This window comes from Peromyscus leucopus, chromosome 18 (genome assembly GCF_004664715.2).
Source record: "Peromyscus leucopus breed LL Stock chromosome 18, UCI_PerLeu_2.1, whole genome shotgun sequence".
Classification (NCBI taxonomy): Eukaryota; Metazoa; Chordata; class Mammalia; order Rodentia; family Cricetidae; genus Peromyscus; species Peromyscus leucopus.
This window is the reverse complement of record NC_051078.1, coordinates 7,862,082-7,884,107: the sequence shown is the minus strand read 5'-3', so window position 1 is coordinate 7,884,107 and position 22,026 is coordinate 7,862,082. Positions and strand designations below refer to the sequence as shown.

At 44.4% G+C, this 22,026-nt stretch overlaps 1 pseudogene; it reads left to right on the top strand.

Moving 5' to 3' along the window:
- The first annotated feature begins 1,196 nt into the window (after window positions 1-1,196).
- Window positions 1,197-3,101, top strand: LOC114693334 (annotated as a pseudogene).
- Window positions 3,102-22,026: the final 18,925 nt, after the last annotated feature.

The following is a 22,026-nucleotide window of genomic DNA, read 5'->3' as shown; positions in this document are numbered from 1 at the left end:
TATGGAGATATCCATGGCAACCACAGATGTTAGATCAAGATATTGTAATCAATGGGGGAAAGTGACGTAATTCAAGGCAAAAGGGGAAATAAGAATCACAGTGAATTCAATCTTTGTTAGGAAATCTGAAATGATGTATGGTCTGTGTAGCTATGAAATAGTAGCCTAGCATATGGTAGTGACTACTGAACTCACCTCCGTGGCATTTTACGGCTTCTTAAACCACAAGTTTACAAAACTTGATGTTCATGACTGAAAAGAAAAAAGTTAGATTTGTCATTTTTAACACAGGAGAATAGTGCTGAATATACTTGAGGTATCTCTGTAGACTATGAACAAGAGCACAGAACCAGCAGCAAACCTGAGACCTGTCTTACCCTTAACACTCTGGCTGAATGTCTTTCTCAACTCCTCCATTGATGTCCTTTAGATATTCTTTTTTGTTGTTGTTGTTGTTTTGTTTTTTGAGACAGGGTTTCTCTGTGTAGCTTTGCACCTTTCCTGGAACTCACCTGGTAGCCCAGGCTGGCCTCGAACTCACAGAGATCCACCTAGAGTCTCTGCCTCCCGAGTGCTGGGATTAAAGGTGTGCACCACCACCACCGCCCGGCTCGCCCCTTAGATATTCTAATCACAGAAGCTATGTTGTCCCAGACCGCACTAAGGCTGGGTTTAAAACAATGCTTCCTCTTCAGATAGGCACTTGTACTTGACTTCGGCAGCCCCCGAATTCTGATTTCAGAGTTTCTATTTTCAAAGGCTTCCCTCTGCTCCTCTGTGAAAGAAAACACCCCACAGGCCTCTAATTCTTCCTTTAACCCATGCCTCCTCTTCTTTGGGTTCCAAATAGTTCCGTGGGTGTGGGAGAAGCCACAGTCTAGCATCAAAACCAGCTTCCCAGGCCTGGGAAGATGGCACAGTGGATAAAACATGATGAGCGAGCATGAGGACTCGGATGTGGATCCTCAGCGTCCGTGTAAAAACTGTGTGCAACAGCGTTGTGCGCTTGCAGTCCCAGCACTAGGGAGGCAGAAATACACTGATCTGTGACTCCACTGGCCAGTCTAGCCAACTGGTCATCTTCAGACTCAATGAGAACTGATCCCAAAAACAAAGATGGGAACCAATGAAGAGGAACCTAGCCCTGGATTCTGGTGGCCACATGTGCACACACTATCACAGACATGCAGATATGCATGTATGCATATAAGAAAAACAAAACAAGAGGAGAGACGGGAGGCGCCGTGGGCTATGAGGTCATCGCCGGCCTGCAGGGCTTGGGAGTGGCGTCACCTCTGGTGGCTGAGAGGCTGCGGTCCCGCGGCCCTAAGAAGGGTTGTGAGCCCCGGCCCAGCCCCTCCACCTCTGTGCTCCCCTGATGAGACCATGGACTCTGGCAGTGACTAAGTGGCCACCCTCCGCCCCTGTGCATCACTGGCAATTCTCTACAAGACCTAGCAGCAGTCCAGGCCAGTTCTGGGGAAGGCGCACCAGGGACCTGTCCCTCTGTCCTACACAGTCACTACAGTGACCACCCAAGGCTCCCCCTTGCCTACAAGCCAACACATCCCTGGCTGCAGTGCCCAGCAGCTCCCGGCATGCTCCGTGATGTTCAGTGGGCAGCACTAACCACTGTGCTGCCTCCCACCCCCGCAGCTGATGCAGGCGTGTACCATGCAACAGCTCCCTGTGCCCTATCACACCTACCCCCCACCTCATCTCCAGTGACCACTACATTCTTCACACACACACCCCCCGCGCGCCACCGGCCCCACCGCCCCAACCTACCCACATGGCACCTCTTGGTCAGTTTGTATCCCTGCAGACCGACCCAGCACCCACGGATGCCCCTGCAGCGACTGGATAATGATATGGACCTTCGAAGGGACCAGCACCCCATAGGTAGCTTCACTTACTCCACCTCTGCCACTGGCCCGGCCTTGTCACCCTCGGTGCCCCTTCACTACCTGCCCCCTGACCCACTGCACCAGGAGATGTCCTTCGGTGTGCTGTATTCCCACATGATGCCACGAAGACTGAGCACACAAAGATACCGTCTACAGCAGCCGCTGCCGCCATCTTATTACCCAAGCTTCCTACCCTACTTCCTTCCAATGCTGCCAATGTCATCGACCACCATGGGCCCCACCATCAGCCTGGATCTGGATGTGGATGATGTGGAGATGGAGAACTATGAGGCCCTCCTGAACCTGGCTGAGCGGCTGGGAGATGGCAAGCCCCGAGGCCTCACCAAAGCAGACAGAGAGCAGCTGCCGTCCTAGCGCTTTAACCCTGACAGCCATCAGTCGGAGCAGACCCTGTGTGTGGTCTGCTTCAGTGACTCTGAGGTGATGCAGCTGCTCCGAGTCCTTCCCTGCAACCATGAGTTCCATGCCAAGTGTTTCGATGGCTAACCGGACCTGTCCCATTTGCCGGGCCGATGCCTCCGAGATGCCCAGGGAGGCTGAGGGAGACTCCTTCAGCCACCCACAAGAACCCTGCCCAAAGCTCCGGAGATGGGTGGGGGAGACAGGGAGGGGCCCAGGCTTGCCTCAGCATTCTCACCTGCAACTCCAGAGCTGGTGCCAGGGTCAGCCCTGGAGAGGCCCCTGCATCTGTCAAGCTCCAAAGACTCCTTCCCCAAACTGCCTGCCTGCCTGCGCGCCCTTCCGTCCGTCTGTCCGTCCATCCATCCATCCGCCCGCCCGCCATGGAGCTGCTTGAGTGTCCCCAGCTCAGTCTGCCTCTTATTTGCCCTTGGGTCCTTCTTCCTGCTGGCTCTGGGAGGCAGGAGTCCATTCCCCAAGTGTGACTGGTGATTCCCCACCCCCACCCCAAAATGGGCAAAGGAGTAGCCACCCGGGGTCACCTGGTCTCTTGTACCGAAGTGAAGTATTCCCTGCACAGGTGGTACACTACCACGTCTGTGGGCAGAGAGCAGCCAGAGACCATTTCCTGAGTCCCAGATCTGAGTCCTGTTTGATTCCAGACGGACTTAGGCAATCGGCTCTTCCTCCACTGCTGTGCAGTGTGGCTCTGACTCCTCAGGACCCTCACCCCAGGCACAGCGTTCCAGCCCACCCCCAGGCTGGAAGGTGTAGCCCAGCCAGGCTCTTGGAGCAGTGGGATGGGGGCTCCAAGCTGGACACATTCGGTTCTGCAGGAGCCAACTCACGATCTGGGCATGTCCTTGTGTTTGTGGTGGCTACCCCTCCACCAGTGACAATGTCAGACCAGTGCTCGATCTTCTCCCCTCTGTCGTTTTGCATGCAGTTTTTGTTTATTCATTTGGCCCAAAAATTGTGTGGATATTTAGAGGTGTTTGGAGGGTTTTTTGTTTTGTTTTATTTGGTGGGGTTTTTTGTTTTTGGTTTTTTTTTTTGGGGGGGGGGGGTTTTGTTTTTTGGTTGGTTGGTTGATTTTTGTGGTTTTTTTGTTTGTTTGTTTGTTTTTGTGTGTGTGGTTTTTTTTTTTTTTTTTTTTTTTGGTTTTTCGAGACAGGGTTTCTCTGTGTAGCTTTACGCCTTTCCTGGAACTCGCTTTGGAGACCAGGCTGGCCTCGAACTCACAGAGATCCGCCTGCCTCTGCCTCCCGAGTGCTGGGATTAAAGGCGTTCACCACCGCCCGGCTTTGTTTTCTTTTTTTGTTGTTGTTGTTTTGTTTGTTTTTGTTTTAATTTTTTTTTTGGTTTAAAGGAATAGGGTGAAGGCATAGGGACCAACCAGGACCAAACGCCCAGGGGGCAGAGTAAGGTCAGGTTGTGCTGCACCAGGCCTCCAAATGACTGTGCGGCTAGAAGTCACAGAGCAGGGTTGGGGGTCTGTGCTCAGCTGATAACTGCCACGCACTGTACTGCACATGTCCCTAGAGTCTACCGAGACCATTTGCTTTGCAGGGCATTCCTCCAGCCAGGGGCTGTCGCCCACCTGCCTGGTTGAGTCTCCTCCTAGGAATCCCTTAAGGACAGAGATGGGGAGGGCATGAACCTCCACCTGGGGGCCCTTCCCAGCCTGATCCCTGCCTCCAGGGTCTAGAGGCGGCCCAGCTCCCCACTCTCCTTTCGGGTCCCATTCCTTCCCTACCCCACCTGGGGTTGCTGCCCTGAGTGAACGAACCGCGTGTGGGGCCGGCACATCCTAGCAGGCAGCCATTGGTGCCTGCTGCTTCAGGGATCCTCCAACCACCCTCGTTCCCATACAGCAGCCCTGGCTCCCTGCCTCCCACCCCAGCCTGCCAGGGGCCCATTGGCCTGGTCCCACCCACAAGAACCCAAAGTCTTACTGTATATAACTCCAGGTGATGTTTCTATATTTATAGCAGTGTTGAAAATCCACGTTTTACACAGAGAACCACCTTATCCAACCCCGTCCCTTCCTCACCCCAACAAAAGGTTTCCAAACCCTTGTGGTTCCTGGGGCAACAGGATTGACTCATGGATTGTGTCGGCTGCAGTGATGATTCCAACAAGCAGCTACTGGGGGGAATACACCTTTTTTTTTTTAATCATTTAAGAAAGATTTATCAAACAATTACTTCGGATGTTTGTGATTTGCCGACCTTGCTGTAGATGCCATGTTACCATGATTTCCTGTGGTGGGGGCTTGGCATTGTTTACTCTTTATTTACCAACTTCTGGCCTAGGCATGACAGTGGGCACCTTCCCCCAGCATTGCTGGGCCCAGCGCCTGTGTTCTGTTAGAAAGGTGTATATATATACACATACATACATATATATAATTACACACATATATATAAACACATGTGATTTGGGGGCCCTGTTCCTTGCACATCTTACAGTTACCTCATTTTTCCCATGTATGTATTTGAAAAAAATGCTAATATATAGAGAAAATAGTTCTTAAAGCTTAAATGTGTGGTTTTTTTCCATCCCATTGAACTCACATTGGTTTGTAGTATTTAACATAACTAGTATGTTGTATTATATATGTGTGTATACGGATTGAAATTTTTAACAGATTTGTACTTTTTTTAAAATGAAAGTTGCTAGTTCTGCTTGACTGACCAAGTAGTGCAATCATTATTTTTTTTAATATTGTTGCTGATTTCAGAGGGATATTCACTAATAAATGTATGATGTATACAAAAAAAAATAAGAACAATGACAAAAAACCTGCCTCCCTGGTCCTTAACTGAGTGACTGGCCTAAATCTCAGTTTCTGTTCTCCAATCTCCACCTCCCAAAGTTGCGGTGAGGATCTGAAGTGTATAGCGTTGTGCTCACTAACACCCGAGGAAGCCTCTACCCTGTGTGTCATGTGAGCGCTGTTCTCCGTCATCTGACGCAGCCCTTCCCAGCGGCATTCCCACCCATAGTGCTCACATGGCATTTATATCCACCGTCCAACCAAATGTGCCGTGCAGATCTCTGATTGATCTGTAAATGAGCAAACTCCTTATCCAACAGAGGATTCATATACAAATGTTCAAGAAACCAGTTAAAACCAACAGATCTGTTTCCCTCGGACCAGAAAATTACTGAAAAGCTCTGTCTCAAAAGAAAACATAGAAATCACCAACAACTATAAGAAAGAAGTTTCATCTCATGCATTATCAGAGAAATGCAGAGTTAAATCATGAGTTATCTCCCTCTATGGAGAATAGCAAAATATTATCAAAAGATAAAACAACAAATGCTGATGAAGATATGAAGAAAGGAACCCAAGTTTATACTGTTGGTGGGAATTTGAATTAGTAAAGGCACTCTGTGCTGCAAAATAGTATAGAATTTACAAGAAAACTTTCAAAGAGGACTGGAGAGATGGTCAGTGGTTAAGAGCACTTGATGTTCTTGCAGAGGACCTGGGTTCGAGTCTCACATCCACATGGCAGCTCACAACCATCCTTACCTCCAGTTCCAGGGGATCTGATGTCCTCTTCTAACCTCCAAGGGCATCAGGCACACATATAGTTCACAGACATACATGGAAGCCAAATACTCATACACATAAAATAAATATTTTAAACTCTCAATGAATAAACAAGTAGTATTTAAATAAAAGAAAAGCACGTCTTCAGAAAACACGAGAAGAAACTACAAATAGAATTGCTTTGTGGTACAGTATCCCACTGTGGCTAATGTAACCAAAGGAAATGGAATCAGTGTACCAAAGAGATGCCTCCATTCCTGTCATTAGTGTGGCACTATTCAGAATCTCCACCTCCCAGAGGTACTGAAGGAAAATTCCAGTCCACCATCTTGTCACAGAATCCAGCCGTTGTTCCTCATTTTCAATATTCTAGAAGATAATACACCACAGTTTTGCTTGCATCACTCAAATTCCTCACTAAAAATTTGTCGAAAGGGAATCTATTGGTTACCTTTCCCATGGATGTCTCAAAAGACCCTGACAACACAGCTTAGGAGGATGTATTTGGGCTCTTGGTGTGAGGGCACAGTTTATCACAACAGGGAAGGCATAGAGGAAGTGGGGGGGGGGGTGACTGCTGGTCCTCCAGTCCATCTCTCCTTTGTATTCAGGCTGTGATTCCAGCCTATGGAGTCCTGCTGCCCACATTCAGGACAGGCCTTCTCACCTCAGTTAAAACTCTTCAGCAATGCCTTCACAGATGCAGCAGGAGGCATGTCTCCTAGGTGACTCTAAATCCTGCTAAGCTGATAATCAAGATTAACCACCACAGTAATGATGATAAACTCTCCAAGCAGCTAAACTCAACTGTGATAGTTGAATGGTTGGTACTATTAACTTCCATGATAGCAGGCAAAAAAGCAAATAGGATTAATAAAACTCTGAAGATGTACTGACTAAAAACTGTGAGATGGCAAGAAACTTTTGTGATATATGAGAATTTATACATATATAAATAGTTGTGGTGAGTAGGTTAAAGCTAGGATGAATACAATTCATAATTTTTTTCAAGAACATGGACTATTCCAAAACCCTTACTAATAACTAACAAAGAAGAAAGAAATTGTAAGGTATAAATCAAGCCACCTCCAGACAATAACTTGGTCATCACTGTACAAGTTAATTTCCTATTGACCAAGGTAACTGATAGAAGAAATATTTTATTTGAGCTTATGGTTCCAGCAGGTCCATAATGCTGGGTCAGAGGCAACCGGCAGGCATGGCAGCTGGAGCAGGAGCTGAGAGTCTTTAAGTCCTATCTTTAGCCCTCAGGCACCAAGCAGAGAGTGAACCAAAAATGGTACAAGTCTTTTACCTCTCACAACCCAACTCCTGGGACATACTTCCTCAACAAAGTCACACATTCTAAGCATCACTGAACAGTGCCATCCCCTAGGGACCAAGTATTTAAATGACCAACACTAGAGGGGAACATGTCAGTCAGACCGCCACAATCACTAACTACTGGAGCCTCATTCAGGACTGGCACAGGGCCACCCCAAAGATGAACTCACACCTGTCTAACAAACTAATTATTGAGCTATATCTCTAGTCATGTGTCTCTGCCTGTGTGTCCCTCAAATAGACCAACTATGCATCAACTTCAGACATTCTCAGTGTAGTTATTCAATCCTGGGGCCTCCTAAACCATAGTACCATTAGGGGAAACTTGATATGAAGGAGGGTAAGGAAAGGAAGTTAGGGGAAGAGAGCGAAAGAGAAGACGAGGAAAATTACACCATTAACTGCTTCCATGACATCATCTTTCTACCCTCCCTGGCTTACACACACTATCTCTTATTTTTTTTCCATCACCATCTGTTGCATTAATTGACCCCATAAAACATGTGATTTGAGCATCTTAACTTGGTCAGTAAGACTGTCTGTAATATGACCTTTCTGGACCAGCGTCTCCTGATGAACTTGGATACTACCTTCACATCATGGTGGTTCCCGGAAGGGTGTATTTTTCTCCAGTCCAGAATTTCTTTTGAAGGGAGAACCTTACAGTTGGTATTCTTCAAAAACATTAAATTGGGGGACCATTTTAGACTAGAGGGCAGTAAAGGCTCTTTTTCCACCATTTTTCTGGTGAGTGCAGTTTTGATAGCTAGCAAGTGTTTGAAGAACCAGTAACTGTGTATGAACTTGCAACCTGCTTGCAGAGGTCAATGTCTCTAGCTATGGTTTCTGCTGTTCACTGAATTTTCCTTCTTTTCGTCCTCATGGATCATGGCCATTGTTCTTCTGGTCTCTAAGTATCAGTATGCTTGTGGTCACCATTGCCTTATTGGGCCAGGCCACACCAGAAAAATCAGGGGCAACTCAACATCCTGCAAAGAGTGGCCATCAGGCAGCTCCGGAAACTGTTCCTGCTCACACCCACCCACCCACCCACACTTCTCTCTCTTCAGTCCTTCCCCGTTCATTTCAGCTGCTTCATTTCTTACTCATATTCCTCCCCTTCTGACTTCAGGAACAAGACCTGAGTCCATCCAAGTCTCTGCTCAAAACCACTTTTTTAAAATGATTTCTCTTAAGGCTTTCTGCTTTTAAAGTTTTGTCCCCTGTATCGATTTTGTCTCCTGGATTTCCCAGAGCATCTTCCCTGGGATGTCTCTGGTCCACTGTGCACTGGAACCATTGCAGTCCAACTCTTCAGCCTGCTTGGACATCATGGTTCTACTATGAGTTGCACTAGTGAATCTTAAACTCAAGTGCAAACTTGAACATGATATGATGTCTTGGCACAGGAAAACCTTGAAACAGGATTGTGGTTGGGAAAGGATTAAAAGAACATTCTAGTCATCCTTCCCTTCACGTTCTCTGCCCAGGGTTTTCCTTCCTGCTTTCAAATAGTGGGTGAGCGGGTGGCATTTTGTTTTACCCTCCTTAGGTCCTGAAGGGAGGGGGGAGGCCAGATTCTTCAGAATGAAATAATCTACAAAATTTGAAAGCCTCTTCCTTGTGAACACCAGAAAGGTAAAAAGAGGAAGTTCAGCCATTCCACAAATAAGTTCAAGGGCGGAGAATGGATGTTAAAAGTTCTAAATAAAACTAAGGACATAGAAGCAAGCTTCATAGTCCTTTCAGCCTCCTACATCATTGCAAGCAGTCTAACAGTCACCCACCTAACAACCAAACAAACCACAATAGTAAAGAGGATTCTGAGATCATGGAAATGAACATTCACAGAGAAGGTAGATAGGGATCTGGTTTGATCAGAACTGTGGCTCCATTGTTCTGAGGTTCTCTTGGCTCATCATTCTTGCCCTGGCTCTGTCGTCACCAGAACCACAGGATCCTTCAGGAACCCCTCAGAACTATAAACCTGTATGTCTCAAAAGGAATTAAAAGGCAAACTGATAAAGGAAAATGAATTTATATATACTTAGGCCAAACTAGTGAGAGAGAGAGACTCTAGATTCTGATTTTGTATCGGTGTTACAATTTTAAACAAAAATGAAACACAAGGCGGGGAATACGAATATGTTAATTTTTCAGAACCCCTTAAAATTCCTTTTTGGAAGTCATTTTCTCCTGTGTCTGGTAACAGGCCTTCACAATTTTTCTTCTAAGTGGAATTTCTGGGGACATTTTAGTTCTTTGGTATCCACAGCTTCAATAACTTAACAGCTGAAGGGAAGGACACAAGCTTTCTCTTTAGAGTAAGTTCTTTCCTGCAAGGGTGGCTACGTGTCCATGACCACATCATGAAGAGGACAATGGTAGTTTAGGGCACACATCCTTAGGTTCACACAGATTAGACCATTCCTGTAGTCAGGATAATATTACACAGTGATCTTCTTAGATTAGGTATCACTGGGCCATTCCTTCTAGCCTGGAAAATGAGATGCCCCTGCCAGGGCTAAGCTGTTGCAGGCAGAGTCAACTAAATTAAAACTCCAGGGCTACTATACCACAGGCAGAACAATGCTTTCTCACAGAGAAGTCTGCCTGTTGTTAGAGCTGAGGAAGGGAATTGATGCTGCCTAGGTAACAGACATATCCACTGTACCCTCAGCATAGACTGCAGTAGTTTGAATATAACTGGCCCCTGTAAGCTCTTAGGGAACGCACTATTAGGAGGCGTGGCTTTCTTGGAGGAAGTTTGTCACTGTGGAGGTGGGCATTGAGATTTCCTATGCTCAAGATGCATCCAATTATCACAGTTCACTTCCTGTTGCCTGTGGATCAAGATGTAGAATTCTCAGCTCCTTCTCCAGCACCATGTCTGCCTGCATGCTGCCATGTCCCACTGAACCTCTGAACTGTAAGCCAGCCCCAATTAAATGTTTTCCTTTATAAGAGTTGCTGTGGTCCTGGTGGCTCTTCACAGCAATAGAACCCCAAACTAAGATAATAGACTTGCACAGAGGATGGATGCTCATAGAGGCTGGTAAATCTGTTGTTACATGAACTTTTATCAACTATATTTTCTCTAACTGTACCTTTTACGTCCTGAAAGTGAATGTAACCAGAAGTCATTACCTTAAGCCCTTAAACATATTTTTATTAGCTTAAAATTAGTTTGTGTGTGTGTGTGTGTGTGTGTGTGTGTGTGTGTGTGTGTGTGTAATTCAGACAACTTTCAAGAGTCACATCTCTCCTTCCACCTCATTGAGCCAGGGTCTCTCTTGTTTCTGCTGCTGTGCCGTGTACTCCAGGCCAGCGGCCTGAGAGCTCTCAGTCAGTTCTGACTCCACCTCCCATCTTACCATCTAAGTACTGGGATTGGGTGGCTCCATATTTTATGTGGGTTCGGGGGATCGAACTCAGGTGTAGGCAGAATGCCTGTTTACCTGCCGAGCCACCTCCATGGACACCTGTTGCTCTACCCCTCCCATTTTCAACATCTCCTGTCCCCTCTCCTGGTCTCTAAACAGTAAGCATTTAAGATGATAAAATAGTCAGATGGGAAGAAAAGAACCTCGCTTCCTGATTCCCTTAATATCTACGTAACCACTGGTGGTGGAATTAAAAGGCGAACCATTCACCTCAAAACAAAGTCACTTCAGAAGTCTCATCCCCTGTTCCTTTCACTCAATTTAATTTCCCTGCCATGCTGTCAGAGTTAATTTCCTGCTGCGATACCACGCAATGCAGCCTTCCAAAATTCCAGCTCATTTCTGAGTGTTTTCCTCATTTCAAATATATTTTTCTCTCCGGGTTAAGTGAAATCAAGACTCAGGGGACATGCTGTCCTTTATATTGTTTTATATTACAAGGCTTTTCCCAGACACCACCACCCCCACTCCCTTGGGGGACTCGGCTGTATGTTCCCCAGCTCCTGAGCAGAAGGCTTTAGCATTTTAATTTGTAACATTACTTCCTGGCGATCCCAATGCACATTCAATAGATCTACAGTTCAAATTCTACATCCTCAGCTAACTTACCGTGTGTATGTGTATAAGAAAGTCCTTCCAGAGAGCTTTCAACTACTTTGGGGTGGTTTAGGCTTCCATAGTAAAAGCAGAAGTACCTCATGCATGAATCCAGTCAAACTCACAATGAAATTATGAGGAAGTCTATGAGAAAGTCTTGCACTCAAGGCTCATATGAGCTCCGACCTTCGGCTGGACCTGACTAATATTTTCAGTACACTGTAGGAACTAGAGAGCTGGAGGTGGACAAGAACTGAGGAGGCACTTACGTGCTTTGTAAAGAACCAGGGCAAGTGTTGGGTGCATGAGCTCCAACTGTGTTGGTCCCTTCCTATTTTTCTAAGTCTTTTTAAAAACAATACTTGAACTTATTTTCTTTTTGAACTTACAATCACAGAATTCTCCCTCTTCCCTTTCCTGCCTCCAATCCCTCCCATGGACACCCATTGCTCTCTCAAGTTGATGGCCTCTTTTTCTTTAATTGTTGTTATACACACATACTTCAAAATACATAAATACAACTTCCTCAGTCCATATAGTGTTCCCTGTATGCCTATGACCTCAGGGATGACCACTCGGTATTGGATCACCAATTGGGGGTTCTTCCCTGGGGAAGGCCATTTCTCTCTCTCTCTCTCTCTCTCTCTCTCTCTCTCTCTCTCTCTCTCTCTCTCTCTCTCTGTCTCTGTGTGTGTGTGTGTGTGTGTGTGTGTGTGTGTGTTCCTCATTTGGCCATAGTTCTTGTCTAGGGTTGAGCCTCCTCAGTCTTTCCCCATTCCCTGTCAGTATGCCCATTGGTCTTCTTTAGGCAGCCATGTCAATAAGACTTCCTGGGAGTAGCTCTCTGACATTTCTAGGAGATACAATCTCATAGCAAACTTCTGGTATCTCTGTCTTTTATTATCATTCTGTTCCTCTTCTGCAATTACTCCTGAACTGTAATTACTTTCTGAAGATGTATCAGTTAGTACTGGGTACCACAGCATCTCTTGTTCTCTGCATTTCGATCACTTATGGTCTTCTGCAAGGGTCTCTCTGTCTGTTGCAAAGATAAGTTTCTTTGGTGAGAGATGAGAACAACACTTAATCTGTTTCTTTTTAAAACATCTTTCCTTCTCCTATAACCCTTAACTCTCACTGTTACCAGGGAATCATATCAGCAGATGCCTGGGAAGAAAGATAATAAGAATGGGAGAAGCCATGCTGTTTGAGTTAAGTCAGCATAAAAGTGCTGCATGGTAGACAAGCAGTCACATGCTGGAGGGGAGCCTTAAAAAAAGGGCAATGTCCAAGGTGTTAAGGAAGAATGATTAGGAAAGGAAGGAAAGGAAAAGTAGCATGACATTGTTCTGCAGTCTGCAGTCCTATATGTGAGAATTCTGAGATGAAAAAGCACATTATCTTATTGAAGGGATATTTATTCCTCCTATCTCTTTAGTGTGGCTTAAATTAGACCCATCTTCCTGAGAGGTGGCTCTTTAGCCAGGTGTATACCTGCCCAACTGGAATGCTAAGCCTCCACATAGGCCAGAGTTCTCATTCTCTTGGTCAAAAAGAAATAATTTTGTTGTTGTTTGTTTGTTTGGTTGGTTGGTTGGTTTGGTTGGTTGGTTGGCTGTTTTTTAGTGTGCCTGAACTGCAATTGTATCACCAGTCCACACCACTTTCTATTTCACCAAATCCCTCTCACAATAAAGGACTTTGACTCACCATCATCTTAAAACTGGTACCCAATGATATGTTTTTTAAAAGATGATTGGACCTCATAGGCAGCCACTCCTGCATGAAGATAGTTTTCCCACTTTTTACCATATTGTTTTCTGCCAATTATACTGGACAGAAACAAACAAGGGAAAATAACTATTTCTCACAAGTAAGCTAGATCACTAATAAACATAACCAAGTTTACTCTTTCACTGCGGTCGGTAAGGAAAGGAACTGGATGTTCAGCCCCTTCCTCCTCCCAGCACCCAATCACCAACTCCTGCAGGTTTCCCCTTAGGAACATATTTAGAGACCTGTCTCTTGTTTCCCACAATCCCTACTGCCCTAGCCCAAGGTCAATTTCATCTCATTGAGCATTGCCCTCATAAATGCTCACCCTGTCTCTAATCATTTTTCCTCCAAATCCATCCTCTATATGTCTGAAGAAACCATTTACTTAAGGCATAAATGCAGCCATGACCTCACAGAAACAGATCAATGGAGTGTGTCTCTCACCTGCTGCATAGTTCTCAGGCTCTGCTTTATCAACCATCATCATCAAAAAAGTATTAGATGCCTATGGAAGGATGCCAAATTTACACATTGATAAAGAAGGCCAATTTTCTAACTATCACATCCCGTCACAGTCCTTTCACAAATCTGTAAAATTATTTTAAGTTTCAGGACCATACACTGTATACTATCATACAAGTGGCCAGTGTCATTGACTGGAGAAATGTAGCTGTGTGAAAAATCCTGCATATGTATTATCAAAGCATTCATTGACAATCTGGCCTCACACTGGTCCATTCTGCAAAGTTCAACATTATGTATTAGGCCTCTTTGGGTGAACTCCTGGAAGTCCTTCTGACCCTGTTTCTCCCTGCCTAAGTGCCAGCAACTTCACATGGCTCATAGTTCATCCACACATTGCTTCTTTCTCTTTACTCCAGCTGTCTCTGTGGCCAGAGCAAAGAACACTCAAGCATGAACCACTAAGCAACTGAGGATTTACCACAGCCTCCCATCTCTGCCACTCATTTGCTTAATTAATTTTATGTGACATGAAGCACTCAGAAAAGGGTTTTCTCTCCCAAAACCACTTTTCTTATTTCTTACAGTCTTCTCCCCACCTCTAGAAATGAGTTCAAATACTTCAAGACTATCTTGTGCTAATCAGGAACATCACTCTTAGCATATTTGTCTGCCCTTTTGCCTCTTCCATTAAGTAAGCATTCATAAGCCACTCAACAGTTGGTATCTTTTCAGTTATTTTGGTAGCTCTGAGCACAGTACATTTGAAGCCAGCCTTGGTTACATAGTGAGTTCAAAGCCAACACAGCCACCATAGCAAGATTCTGTCTTAAAACAAAGAAAAGAAAAATCAAGTATTCTCATTCACTTCTCATTCACACATGCGCAAATAAGCTGAGTCCGCTGACCTGACCTGGGTTTGTCTGGACTTCATTCCAAGTGAAAGTTGCATCCAAATCTTCCCAGACCAGAGGGGTCATAGATGTGTGTTCTTTGTATGACATTGAAAGGTATGATAGAAGATGAGTCTACCACATAAATGTGTCCCAAAATTCAGTCTCTATCACACCTGCTGACATTCCAGTGGTCAAAGCAAGTTGATATGGCCAAGTCCAACATCAGGAGGATAGGTAAAATTGAGCCACCGAGAGACCATCAGAAGTGAATCTGTGTACCCATTATACCTCAGATGTGTAAAGGAGCAAAGGAGAAATCAATCAGGAGCATGAAATATGGTCCCATGGCCACACAAGTGTGTGGCAGCATAGGTTAGTTGAAGAGGCTGAGAAACACGAGAAACATGAGAAACTCCTGGGAGGAGTTGGCTCTGCAGCCTTCTTTACATTTTATCTAGGAATCCACTTCTTATACATAAACCTCCAAGGCCTGCCCTCACAGTAACTTCAGGTGCCCCAAACAGGGACTGGAATCCCAATTCTGCAAACAGTGTGTATTTCTTGAAAGATAACACTTTCCAGATTTTCTCTTTTCTTTCTAGCTATATGCTCTTTGGCTTGGGTTATCCCTAGACTTGTGACTGAAGCATCAACGCTTACAAAGTCCAGGCTTTGTTGACTTCCAAAAAATGAAGAGAACTTTGCATTTTATTATTATTTTTTCTATGTAAATGTCAACTGGATGAAGCCATGGAGGTCTATCAATTCTGAGGAGTAACAAGGTTTTGAACAAAAGTTCCTGGACTTAGACTGAACCTTCTAAAAAGCTCATTAGCTTCAGAGTCTTTCAGAAAATACCAAAAGTAGAGCCAGTGAGATGGTTCGGTGGGTGAAGGCACTTACTGCCAAGGCCAATGCCCTGAGTTTGATCTCTGGGACCCACATGGTAGACGGAGAAAACCAATTCCCATGAGTTGTCCTCTTATCTCTGCATGCACACCATGGCACTCACATCTGCGCGTGCTCACACTCACTCACTCTCTCTCACATACACACACGCACACACACACAGAGAGAGAGAGAATAAACACAAAAAAAGTGTAATTTAGAAGATTTAAATACATCAAAAGTAGTCAAGCATAAGTCACTACTTTGTTTTCTGTTGCAATAGTTTTTGATGAGCCTATTTTCCCATGAACCTTCTCTGAGACTCTTTTCAATCTGACAAGCAACTATTTAATCAACTACTTGAAATATAACATCACCCCATGTACTCAATGAACAGCTTCTGAGAATCTCACATGTTGGCAAAAGAGCTACATGTTCTGCTTAATGTCCTCGGGCAGCATTTAACATTGAAAGTGATTAGAATAAAAACTTCGGTTCACTATCCTTAATAACTGTGATTCTGGGCCACAAATTTATGTGGATCTGACACCAAGTAACTTCTATAGAAATATTTTCAACCCTCATTTTTACCCTTACCTCTGGTTCTTCCATCTTGCTACCTTTTTATCTAATTGTTGAAAAGCACTCCATCACTTACTTCCTTGGCAGTTTAAGTCCTGGAGAATCTTACTCTTCATTCTGAAAGGGCCTTTCCAAGTATTTGCAAAACAACCTGTCATCTCTTCTGATACAAATGTCCCCACAGTGCTAGTGTGTAACCATCCTTGTTTTTAATAGAGGAGGATTTTGTTACTTCTGCCTATGTTAATCACTAATACACATTTTCAAGAAACACTGATGAAATAAAAAATAATTACTGCTTCATTGTCTAAAATGTTTTGACCTAAATCCTTCTTGATTTTTATAACTTCTAACTCCATCCTGAATATGACCTATTGTCTTAGGTAGGGTTTTCTATTGCTGTGGTGAAACATCATGATCAAAAGCAAGCTGGGGAGGAAAGGGTTTATTTGGCTTACACTCCAACATTGCTGTTCATCACTGAAGGAAGTCAGGCCAGAAAATCAAACAGGCCTGGATCCTGGAAGCAGGAGCTGATGCACAGGTCATGGAGGGGTGCTGCTTACAGGCTTGCTCACCCTTCTTTCTTATAGAACCCAGGACCACCAGCCTAGGATGGCACCACCCACCAGGGTGCCACCCATTGATCACTAAGAATATGCCTTATACCTGGATCTCAGGGAGGCATTTTCTCAGCTGAGTCTCCTTCCTTGCTGATGACTCTAGCTTTTGTGGGTCAAATTGATAAACAAAACCAGCCAGTGTAACTGATTCCTTGTCAACTTGACATATGAACCCATCACTATTGAGCCATAACCCTTCCTTTTTTATTCATCCCCAAGATCTCACATTAAAAACAAATAACTTTAAACATTCCACAGTTTTTATAAGTTCAAACACATTAAAACTTCAGTACCTTTATAATAGCCAATCTCTTTTAAAACCAAAAGTCTTTGAAAATTCGAAGTCTCTCGAGGGCTCCAATAAAATACTACTTTCTTACTTCAAGAGGGAAAAACCAGGGCACAGTCACAATCAAATCAAAGCAAAACCAAATTCCTACCTTCCACTACCTGGGATCCACTCACAATCTTCTGGACTCCTCCAAAGGGCTTGGGACACTTCTCTGGCTCCACCCTCTGCAGCACACACAGCTTGTCCTCTAGGCTCCAGCTGGCTCCACTCCACTGCTGCTGCTGTTCTTGGTGGTCACCCCATGGCACTGGCGTCTCCAAAACCCTGGGGTCTTCTGCTGCAACTGGTCTGCACTTTCACCAATAGCCTCTCTTAGGCTCTCTTCATGGTGCCAAACTCAACTTCTTTGCATGGCCTCTTCAGCCCTGGGCCTTCAACTGCTGCTGAGGTTACATCTTCACCAATGGCCTCTACTAACCTCGCATAGTGCCAAGCCTCAGCTGATCTCCATGACCCCGTCATGCCTTCAAAACCAGTACCACATGGGTGACTCTCATAAATTACCAAGTCCAGCTGCCAGTAGAAGGTACAACCTTGGCTGCCTCTAGAACAACAGCTTCTCCGTGCTCTCAGAAAAATACTTCCCAGATTTCACCTCAATGATGCTGGTCTCTTCTTAATCACTGCTAATTTATTAGCTCCAGCATCAATTGTCCCAGTAACAAAGGTTTCACTTTAGTAGTTCTGGTATCTTGTTAATCACAGCTGATTCTTCAGCCCCAGCTAACCAGAACTACAGAATCTTAAATCAAAATAGCAAATGGCCTTGATAGAGTCTGTAATCTTCCCTGTGAAATTTCACAAGCCAGGCCTCCATCCTCTGCACTGCTCTCCACTGCTAAGATAACTAAGATAACATTCTTATCTTCCAAGGTTCCACAGAACATCCCACTGAGCTCTTAACACTCAGTGGCTCTTCTAGCCCAAAGTTCCAAAGTCCTTCCACAGTCCTCCCCAAAACATGGTCATGTCTGTCACAGCAATACCCCACTACACTGGTACCAATTTGTCTTACAGTTTCTATTGCTTCCGATGAAACACCGGATCAAAAAGCAAGTAGGAGAGAAAAGGGTTTATTTGGCTTACATTTTTCAGCACTGCTACTCATCACTGAATGAAGTCAGACAGGAACTCCAGGCCAGGATCCTGGAGTCAGCAGCTGATGCAGAGACCACGGAGAGGTGTTTCTTGCTGGCTTGTTTCCCCCAGCTTTCTCAGCCTGCTCTCTTATAAAATCCAGGACCACCAGCCTAGGGATGGCACCACCCACAATGGGCGGGGCCCTCTCCCCATCAAACATGAATTAAGAAAATGCCTTACAGCTGAATCTCATGGAGGCCTTTCCTCAACTGAGGCTCCTTCCTCTGATGACTCTGACTTGTGTCAAGTTGACACACAAAGCCAGCCAGTATACCTATTAACTACGGATCTATGATAAGAAAGAAAAGGAAGAAAAGAAAATCTCAATGAGGTTATTAAAGTTTCAAGACCCAAGAGCTTTTAAGTAACAAAAAATGATCCTTAAATCCATATCCAATAGGCTTCAAAACCTTTATTTACTTATCTTCAAAAAGGATATTTAAGCAGATAGCTCTGAAAATCTTTGAGATCCACATTTATTAAAGGGTTAACTCAGAGGGCAATATTTTGCAGTCCCTGCACATTCCAGAAAAAATAAGTCCAACTGGTTTCTAGGAAATGGCCTTCAAGAACTTGACATACATTACTCACTTAAAAAAGGGTGATGGTTGCAGGCAGATGCTCAGCAGGTAGTGAATGGGGCACAGAGGAGGATCTGTGGACTCATGAGGATGACCCTCCTCCATGATTCCACTTGATACTAGAGGCTCCTCAACCTGGGCTCGCTTAGCACGGCGGAAGTCAGAGGCCCTCCTTTCTAACTAAATACACTCAGGCAGCCAGATGGCCCACATTCTTCTCCAGCATCTATCCCAATCTAGCCAGGGTCCCGTGTTCGGTGACCACTTTTGTCTGGCCACCCCTGCGATACCACAACCTACATCTAGGATTCCACCAGAACCTACCCTACCTTATTGTTTTATCGTTGGCACAGCAGCTGGGCCTGAATCTACTGCTGTTTCAGCCTCTGACTGAGGTTCTGCAATCACTGCTCCGGTGCTCAGGCCAAGGCCCCGCAGGACTTTTACATCTCACCAGAACTGTTTCTGCCTCAGAAGCCCCATGTAGTTTTTAACTAAGTCTCTATCATTCTATTTTACCAATAATGACTCGGGAGTCAGATGCTGGGGTGAAAACTTGCTAGCTCAGAGAGATGTTAATAAATAAAGTTTGCCCAGAGATCAGAGGTCATAGCGAGCCGGGAAGAGAAGTCAGGCGGTGGTAGCCCACACCCTTAATCCGATCACATGGCAGGCAGAGTCTCTGTGTGGTCAAGGACACAGCCAACTGTGGTGACACAAGCCTTTAATCCCAGTACCAACCATAGAGACCTGGAGGTCTGTATAGACAGGCAGTGACGAGGAAGTCATGTGGCTGGGCTTAGAGTCAATGAGAAGACAGAACAGGAAAGCAATAAAAGCACAGGTCAGGCAGGAAGAAGCTCTCATGTGGGAAACTACAGCTTGGTGGTAAGCTAAAGGGTAGTCAGTGGCTCTTTGCTATTGCTCTGATCTCTTTGGCTATTACCCCTGTATTTGGCTCTGTGTTTCTTATTTACTAAGACTGTTTAGAAATTCATCTACAAATGCTCACAGTGTGATCAAATATCCCACAATGCAACCTGCCAGCACTCTCCCAGGTCCCCTCTGTGCTGCATCTGACCTCTCTACTCTGCCGAGATCACCCACATTCTCTAGGGGGTAGCCCAGTGAGTTTCCCTGACTCTCTTCACCCACACCTTCTCCCTAGGGTACTAAAGCAAGCTGGGACAGTGGGAAGACCCTGAGGCCTCAGCTTTTTACAAAGAACTACAGGTAAACTAGAGAAGACTGAGAGTGGGAGAGGCTTCCTCGGAGAGGAGTTTACCCATTGGTATCCAAAATCAAATGGTCTGCCTGAGAACTTACATAGAAGTAGCATTATAGAGGGTGAGCAGGTTGTATTTGGAAATGTATATATATGGGCCCATTTGGAGGGAAGAAAAAGGGAAGGGGAAGTGCCATTAATTATATTATAATCTCAAAAGTAAAAGAAATAATTAAAAAAAATAAGTAATTAAAAAAATAAAATACGCCTTTAATCCCAGCACTCGGGAGGCAGAGCCAGGCAAATCTTTGTAAATTCAAGGCCAACCTGGTCTACAGAGCGAAATCCAGGACAGGCACCAAAACTACAAAGAGAAATCCTGTCTCAAAAATAGATAGATAGATAATACACAACATTTTTGGCTTGAATGAACTCCAACTAATACAATTATTAAACATGTTACCCCTAAAACCTCAGGATATAAAATATAATGTGCTACTATAATAACTTTATACTATAAAAACACTTCACTCCTCATCATTAAACAGTATTGTACAGACATGAACTGTGTTACTAAGCCATGTAGAAATACATGGATATTGTTACATGTTCCCAGCAATGTGCATGAAAACTCATATTAGGATTAATGTATGTTTACTAAAAAGACACTAAGGTAGTCTCTCTGAATTTTGAAGTTTTAGGTTTTATCTCCACAGCACAGTTCCTGTCCAAGTCCTACTATGCCTGAGCTCTTGATCAATGTCCATTCATCATTTGGAATTACCTGGACATAGTGACTCTTTCCTGCCAGCTACTTACAGCTTAATAGTAGACAACATTATTGGCAATCATCTGTAAGTTTTAAGATTTATTTTATTATTTATGTACATGTATATGATGTACATTTATGTCTCCTCTCTCTCTCTCTCTGTGTGTGTGTGTGTGTGTGTGTGTGTGTGTGTGTGTGTGTGTGTTTTATGTGTGAACATGTATGAGCAGGTGGTTGGAGGTCAGAAGGAGGCATCAGATCTCCTGAAGCTAGAGTTATAGGCAATCGTGAGCTGCCTGACGTGGGTGCTTAGAACTCAGTCCTTTACCACCCAGACATCACTCCAGCTCCAATGGTAAATTTAACCCAGCCATAACTAAAAGTTCCCAAGTCCTGCCCATCTCTCAGCAGATGGAATTACAGATTAATTTATTTTATTGGGTCTTAACTAATTCAATTTTCCCTACTTTCCAATTATGTTGCTTATTTTAAAGAAAGAATGCCCTATTTCTACTGCCAAAAATACATTCCTTGCTCTAGACATAACGTGTCCTGGTTTCAAACTAAATAGATTTTTAAGGAAATCATATTTTCCCTAGAATTTAGCTTTAAGTACTTAAGTCTTTGGAAAAAATTCTGTTAAAAATTTAAAGCTGCATTTGTAAAACTGCTATATAAAGAATAAGCTTGTGGTGTATTTTGGGTTACATAGTAATTTCATACATACATTGCTTCTCCTTGTGAGATATTTCTTCAACTGCTAGGCATTTTTAAAGAGGTTTTGCTTCTATTAAAGTTTAAGAAGAAATATATGAACATGGAACACTACCAATGAGCATGTGAAGGCATACACGCATAAATAAGCATCTAAATGATGGAGCCAGTATCCAGACGAGCACTCAAAAGAATTCAGAAGATAACAAGGAAGCAAAATACACTTGATAAGTCTACAAAAGCAAAGAGAGCCAAACACAATGTATTTCTTCCTAGAAGTAGCACTGGATGTTTAAACTTGAATTTCTGAGTTTGTTTCTGCTGACAGTAGAAACTTTGAGGGCGGAGATTGTGTATGATTGACAGCTTTACTCTGAGGCTAGCCTTTGCTCACATGACGAAGGCCCTGTTTCAGCAATGCAGGCCCAAGCTCCTCTTTTATCTTTCATATTGACATTTGTACTTTCCTTTCACTCCCACCAATGAAAGGATACTTCATATCTGCTTTAAGTATGAGGCAAGCCCCTTGAACTAAGCATCTAGACTTGTTCAGCATTGATGTCGGGCTGTCTTTCTTACTGGTACCCACGCTGAGCTTGTCTGCTTTCCCGGCTCTCAGCCGCTTCCATCTCCTTCCTGGAGACCTCAGCCGGAGCATGCGCCCAGCTGCAGCAATCACGGCAGGCTACCAGGTCTCGGTGATCTTTTGTGTCCTCCCCTCTCCGCTCTCTCTAGACCCACTTAC